Source organism: Euleptes europaea, chromosome 1, assembly GCF_029931775.1.
Source record: "Euleptes europaea isolate rEulEur1 chromosome 1, rEulEur1.hap1, whole genome shotgun sequence".
Lineage (NCBI taxonomy): Eukaryota > Metazoa > Chordata > Lepidosauria > Squamata > Sphaerodactylidae > Euleptes > Euleptes europaea.
The window spans coordinates 164002228-164009251 of record NC_079312.1 but is presented as its reverse complement, the minus strand read 5'-3'; the positions used below and the strand labels follow the sequence as shown (position 1 = coordinate 164009251).

General features: G+C 46.9%; 1 protein-coding gene across 1 annotated transcript in view; it reads left to right on the top strand.

Moving 5' to 3' along the window:
* The first annotated feature begins 3329 nt into the window (after positions 1-3329).
* The window catches only part of LOC130485221 (cyclic AMP-dependent transcription factor ATF-7), a 137015-nt gene continuing 133320 nt past the window's right edge, over positions 3330-7024 (top strand). The window contains exon 1 of the mRNA XM_056858357.1: positions 3330-3336. The gene's annotated coding sequence lies outside the window, so the exon portion shown is untranslated. The remainder of the gene's footprint in view (positions 3337-7024) is intronic.

Genomic DNA, 7024 nt, shown 5'->3' with positions numbered 1-7024 from the left:
TTGTGGGGAGGGGAATAAATCCCCATTGCTGAAGCAACTGAGCTGACACCCACTTACAGGGCAGAATGCAGAAGCTGAATGTAGATGTTGCTCCTCTGCACTTTCAGTGGAATGCACACAGGAATATATATCCAGATGCAAGGGAGTTTTGGCCTGGTTGCTTTGCCAGGAGGGAGAAATCCCCTCTTTCCTCTTTGCCAGCGGTAGCAGATCAGAGGAACAATGACTCTTTGAGAGGGAATGACAAAATGCATGAAAGAGGTGGAAGGTGGGTTCATTTTGGATGAAATGGCAGTGGTCACATCAAAAACTGGATCTCATGAAAACTTGGATTAGCACTACATGCAGAGGCTACCTCTTCTTCGTCTTTGGCTTCGGACCTGGTGTTATCCATGGCAACACTAGGACTCTCACAGATTGTATTGGGTCCCACAAACCATGGGCCACACGCTGCATTTTATCTTCTCAATGGGTGTGGATGTGGGTCAGATCACTATGGCTATAGCGCCATGGTCAGACCACTTTGCCCTGAAGGCCCATCTGGACCTCCCAGCCCATCCTTGTTTGGGTGGCGAGTGGATTAATGCTCACCCGCGGAGATTCATGGATCCAATTGGTTTCCAGAATGCTCTGCAGGAGCCAATACACCCCAGCGGTTCCTTAGATGAGCTGACAAATGACTGGCATAGCCATCTTTCGGAAGCCATTGACAGAATCACTTCCCAACGTTCTCTTTGCCCCCATTCCAAATCAGCCCCGTGGTATATTGAGGGGCTAGGGGAGAAAAAAAGGGAGCTTAGACGACTAGGGCAAAATTGGCGATGAACTCACGACGAAGCAGCAAGAACATCTTATAGGATGTTTATGAAATCCTATGAGATGGTAGTGAAGGTCACTAAGAAGGAATACTATGCGGCCTCCATTGCATCCACAAGCTCTCACCCGGCACAATTATTTAGGGTACTTACATCCTTTTCAGGCGATTCTCAAAATGGTAGTGAACTGAACATTAGCTGTGAGGAATTGTGAGCTTTTTCATGGATAAAGTTTTGTCCCTCCACCGTGATCTCCTGGCAATTTGTGATACACTAAGTCAGCTAGAGGCCTCTTGGCCATCTTCGGGTCCCATATTAGATCATTTCAGGTGCCTCTCCCAGTCCGATGTGGACAGGATCTTGTTAGCTGCAAAGCCAACCACTTGCCTCATTTTGCTGACCTGGCATCAAAACTGATTCACTCACTAGGCACAATGAGTTAGTACACTAGAATGGTAATATTCTGAATTGTACCACTTCAAGCAGCAGGTATGATTGCATTTTTAAAATGCTTGTCCACGTGAAAAAGAAATTCCTGTATGTATTACTAGCATATCAAGAAGATACTAGCACACCAAGAAGATAGGTTGAAGTAGGCCTTTCCTGATAAGCTATGTTACTAACTGCAGGGTGCTCTTTTATCTGGGAGAGTATTCAAATTTATGCCCCTTTGGTTGCAGTCTTTTAGTGGTAGAGTTCAGAACTCAGGCACTTTTGCCCACTGCCTTATTGTATGTAATATGTCGATCCAGTTTTCGCTGGGTGAAGTTAGCATGCAGCCAGAATCTAGTCACACTGCTGAGAAAATATTCCACTGAGTCCAGGCTCTGATTAAGACTTCAACAATGCATCTGAGTAGGGGCAGCTGTCCACATGTTCCCACCCCCTGCCCCAACGGTTTTAGATTTACAGTGCAGGTAGGCATGCCGCTGGCCCACTGGAAGAGTACAGAAGCAAAGGCAGCACCTTTTATTAGGACCAACTCAAAGGTCACAGCCTTTGAGCAAACTTTTAAGCACTACAGAACTCTTCTTCAGACTAGATACGAAACACAAAGAAGGAATGGAAGGCAAAGGTTTTTTGGGTAAATCTCCCCTCCCCCCCAATCTACACACCCTGAATTTCCCCTCTCCCATCCCTTTTTATACTGAACATCCCAACCAGAACAAAAAGTTCTGAAGAACGTGTAGCAGAATAAAGCAAGATTCACTAGCAGGAGAAAAGAGCTAGAGTCCAAGTAGCACCTTAAAGACTAACATTTCTGGCAGGGTATGAGCTTTCATGAAGCTCACTGAAGAAGTGAGCTGTGGCTCACAAAAGCTCATACCCTGCCAGAAATGTTAAGTCTTTAAGGTGCTACTTGCACTCTTGCTCTTTTCTACTGCTAGTGACAGATTAACACGGCTACCCATTGTGGTGCTGCAGAATATGCAACTATAGCTAAGTTAACGTCTTTAGTGAATAACAGAGCAACCTCTGATTTTTATGAGAAATTGAAAGCAGAGGTTAGATGACCGTCTGTCAGCAATGCTGATTCTGATTTTAGGCAGATGATGAGGGAGGGCATCTTGGCCATCTTCTGGGTATGGAGTAGGGGTCACTGGATGTGTGTGTGCGGGGGGAGGTAGTTGTTAATTTCCTGCATTGTGCAGGGGGTTGGACTAGATGACCCTGGTGGGCCCTTCCAACTCTTATGATTCTATGAAAGTATTCCTTGAATATATAGCTGATAAAAACAACAGCACCTAAACAGTTCCGAAGAACTCAAAAGCGTGCTCGTTATTAATTTTGTGAATTTGGGTGGAGGCTAATTAAACAAACGAAACAAAAAAAAGCAAAGAAAGGTGGCACGAACTGGTGTATCGAATTCATGCTCCCGGAAATCATTCAGCGGAAATAACCTGCGCCAAAGCAATTGTGGGATCATTCCTAAAAAAAAAACCCACATGATGAAAACGCATGGGAGGTTTTGGCTTGGATTTGCAGCTCTCTAAATGCATTTCCCCCAGCCAAATTCTCAAAAATAAAAAAATAAGCCCCTATGGAGAGTTTTGAGCATTCAGATGGGGGGGGAAACGTGCATTTAGAGAGCAGCAAAGCCTCCCATGCGTTCCCATAGAGGCGCACCGTCGCTCCACTCATCCCCCCACCCCGAAAGGGAGGAAGAGACAAGAGCGCGGGTTGCTAAAGGCGGTCCTCTCCCCGAGACCACGCCCCCTCCTCTCCGCAGCCCCGCCTCCTTTCCCCGCGATTGGCTTGGCCCTTCACCGTCCCCGCCTCTCCTTTTAAGCCTCGCGAGAGTCTCGCGCGCAAAAAAAAAAAAAAAAAGGGGGGTTGGGCCACACTACACCACAGCAAGATTTTGGGGGCCGGCGCTCGAGGCTGGGGAGAAGACCCCGTTAAGTGGCGGCGCGAGGCGGAGGGGCAAGGGGGGGCTTTTCAGAGGGACGGGGGGGGGAAAACACCCCCCCTCCCCAACCGCCGGCGTCTTAACTGCCAGCCCCCGTTCTCCGGTCCTGAGGTGAGTTCGGCCGTTGCCTCCGCTCCTCACAACCCGCCCTCCCCTCAAGAAAAGCCCAACTCCTCCAAGACTTGCCAGGCGGGTCCCGCCCCGTTGGCGATTGGCAGGCCCGCTTCGCCAATGAGGAGAACCGTCGCGGGCGAGTGGCGGGCGGCGCGGCCAATAAAGCGCGAGGATGCTGCGAGGCCCCGCCCCGTCATCTGGGGAGGGGCGGGGCTTAGGGGGACTGCGGGGAAGCTCCGAGGGGCCCGGGCGGTGGCGGGGGGGAGGGAGCGTGAGTCATCCAGCCCAAAAGCTTGGGTGATGGACCTGGGGGAAAGGGAGAGGAAAGAGGCCTCGACACGAGCTGGGAGGGAACCCCTGGGGCATGCAGGGCGTGAGGACCAGCAGAGGAGGCCAATGGGGCGGAGGGGGGGGGGAAAGAGAATCTAGGGGTTGTAAACATTAAGCTGGTTATGGAGTAAGGCGGGTGTCCGTTAGGGAAGGCGAGCCTTGGTTGTGTGGGGAGCGCTTGAAGAGCTCCTGGGCCCTGCAGAGGTGGGGGGAAAGACTTGAAGTGATGTCCCAGGAGCACAGCTTGGCTGTCACGGGGGCTGTTACGTGCAAATATGCTCTAGAGTAGCTTGGTAAGGGTTGTGTTATATAGTGGGTGCGTGGGACAGAAGGTTTCTAACGTCGAGGCCCATCAGCAGGGCTGGGGCTACCATTAGGCGAACTAGGCTGTGTCCCAGGGCTCACATCTCAAAAGGGGCACCGTTTTAAACTGATTAGTTGCTTGGGAAAAAAATGCAACTGACAATTTATTTATTTTAAGATAATTACATTCCACAGCACCGTTGTGATACTTAATTATAACGTCTTGTAAAAAAAGTTTTGTGCTTTTATTTTTTTTCCCCCTACAAGACATCTGTTTTTTGAAAATTGGTTAGCAATGGGAGGGGCACAAGTAGTTAGCCTTGCCTAGGGCGCAAAAATGACTGGCACTGGCCCTGCCCATCAGATTTGCCAGGATGGTTTTTTGAATGGCGAGGGCCTGTCTGGGCCCTGGGATATGTCAAGATAAACATCTTCACGTGGGGACCTATTAGAAAAGGTGGTAATGGAATGGAGGATGTTGATGTTGATCCCCCCCCTTTTGCAGCCCCCCTCCCAAGTTGGTGCAAACTTCAGTGCAGCCATCTCTGTCTACATTTAAAGAAGCGTTGGGAACTGTTCTTGTGGACTGGCTTCCATGAGAGCCATTTGCAACATAGAAGGCTGATTCTTCTCTGGACATCTGTTTCCTTCATTTCTATGCTGTGTTGGAATGGGTGATGGGATTTCAAGTTGACTGGCTTTATTTCTTTTGGGGGGAGGGAGAGATCAGGTAACAAGTGTTGGCTAACTGCAGCCAATCTGTTTTCCCTGTGATCTATGGATGTAAATAAAAGCTAGTCTTTCTTTTCTAACGTGGTGGTTAATACCTATACATAATTTACCAATATTCGTAGGTGTTCCTGGCAGGGCTATGGAAGCTATTATATTGCAATGATGTGGGTTCTGTGGTATACCTGCTGGATCTTCCAGCGTGTTTGAAAGTTCCTTAATCACAGTGCCTGCACTGTTAGCTGCATATACCACTGCATTGTAATAACACTTAACATTTATATAGATCACTTTGAGTATACCAAGGACTTCATAGGTATTATCCTTTTAGCAAATTGCATGCTGCTGTTCTTGTCCTCTGTGTAGCAGAGGCAAGGCTGAGAGTTGTTTAGGCCATTTGTAGCCCTAGGCCATGATTTGAGTTGGGGACTTCCTGGCTCACACTCTTGGCTACTATGGTACATCACCATTGGTGATACCTTTTCTCTGCTATATGGAGGACAAGCATACCAGCTTGCAATGTTGTTGCAAGCATAGTATATGTGAAGCAGCTGGAGTACTCAAAATGAGCTATATAACTTGTGTATATTTCAGACTGCTAAAGCATAGTTATTTTCTGAATGGCAATGGCTATGTGCATTCTTCATTACTTGTCCATGTGGGAAAGCAAGTGGATACCGAAAGAGCATGTGAGAGATGACGTCTTGTGCACTTCTGAATAAAGACTGGCTTTCTGAACCTTTGAAAAATACCTCCTTTTAAAATGAGGTCAAGTTGTTTCATGCAGGTTCAGTTTCACACTTTACCTCTTCTCTGAAAAGTGTTCATGTAAAGTAGCCTGTAAATAACTAGCTACAGTTAGCTATTAGCTCCTCCAATTGCTAAAATTCTGCATTTTGGAATTGGTGTTCTCATATTATACAAATGGCTCTTGTGTCATGATTTGTAAACCTTGCTGCACTGAGTCTTGGTAAGTCAAGAGGGAATTGTTCAAAGCTTCCCCAAACACAGCAGAGATGGACAAAGACAGGTGTTTTGGCTGGAGATGTGATTCTTGTCTTAGCAGGCCTGGTGACATGCACATACGAGAAAAGGGAAGGGAACAAGGCCATATTTATCCACAGGAGCCTTTCCAATCTTTAAAGCAGGAAGCCAAGCTTTAGAAAGATGGATCATTTCCCAGCCCTCATGGCTATCAATCTACTCAACAATTGAATCCAGTGGTACTGATTAAGAAAGTGTCAAAAGTGGGCAGGCTGGCATCCTGTCTCACTAAATCAGAAGACTTCAAACTGAGCTGAGAGTGGGCAGAAAAATACTATTCCCCTAAGAATTGTTTGTAAGATTGTCTTTGTTATTGAAAATCATAGATCTGGTGACGGGTTATCACAACTTGAACATCTGGTCTGTAAAGCTGCTATGCATTTGAACACTACTAAGTTTACAGTCAGCCCTGGTTAGTATTTGGATGGGAGACCACCAAGGAATACCAGGGTTGCTGTGCAGAGGAAGGCACTGGCAAACCACCTCTGTTAGTCTCTTGCCATGAAAACCCCCAAAGGGGTCTCCATAAGTCGGCTGTGACTTGAAGGCACTTTACACACACACACACACAAGTTTACAGTAGAGTCTCTTACCAGAGTTGGAGAAATCCCAGGTACCTACATACCTAAATATTTTACCAGTACCTAGGAATCCAGTTTTCTTCATCTTTCATAAGACTTGCAAAATATTTCTAATTCCTATCATTTATCTTGTTGCTGTTAATAATGTGATCTCATAAGGTTTCACGACTGCATACATCTCTGTAGTTTTAATTGTGGTCCTCAGCTGGAAAAATGGGGCATCAGTGACAAACTTCTAAGACCACTGGTGCTTATAATTTTTACGGAAAAGTTTAGTACTTGGGTTGAGCCACACAAGTAGAGTATTCCTAAGTGATGACTGGGCCCAAAAATTAGAATGTCCTTAGAAGAAGGAGAGATGGTTTTTATATGCCAACCTTCTTCACCACTTAAGGAAGAATCAAACCTGCTTATAATCACCTTCCCTTCCCCACAACAGACACCTTGTGAGATAGGTGGGGCTAAGAGTTCTGAGAAAACTGTGACTGGCCCAGCTGGCTTCATGTGTAGGAGGGTGGAAACCAACCCGGTTCACCAGATTAGAGTCCGCCGCTTATGTCGAGGAATGGGGAATCAAACCCTGTTCTCCAGATTAGAGTCCACTGCTCCTAACCACCACTCTTAACCACTACACCACGCTGGCTCTAAATGTCTGTTGTAGCACATTAAACAAATTTCTTTTCAGTAGAACATAGCCT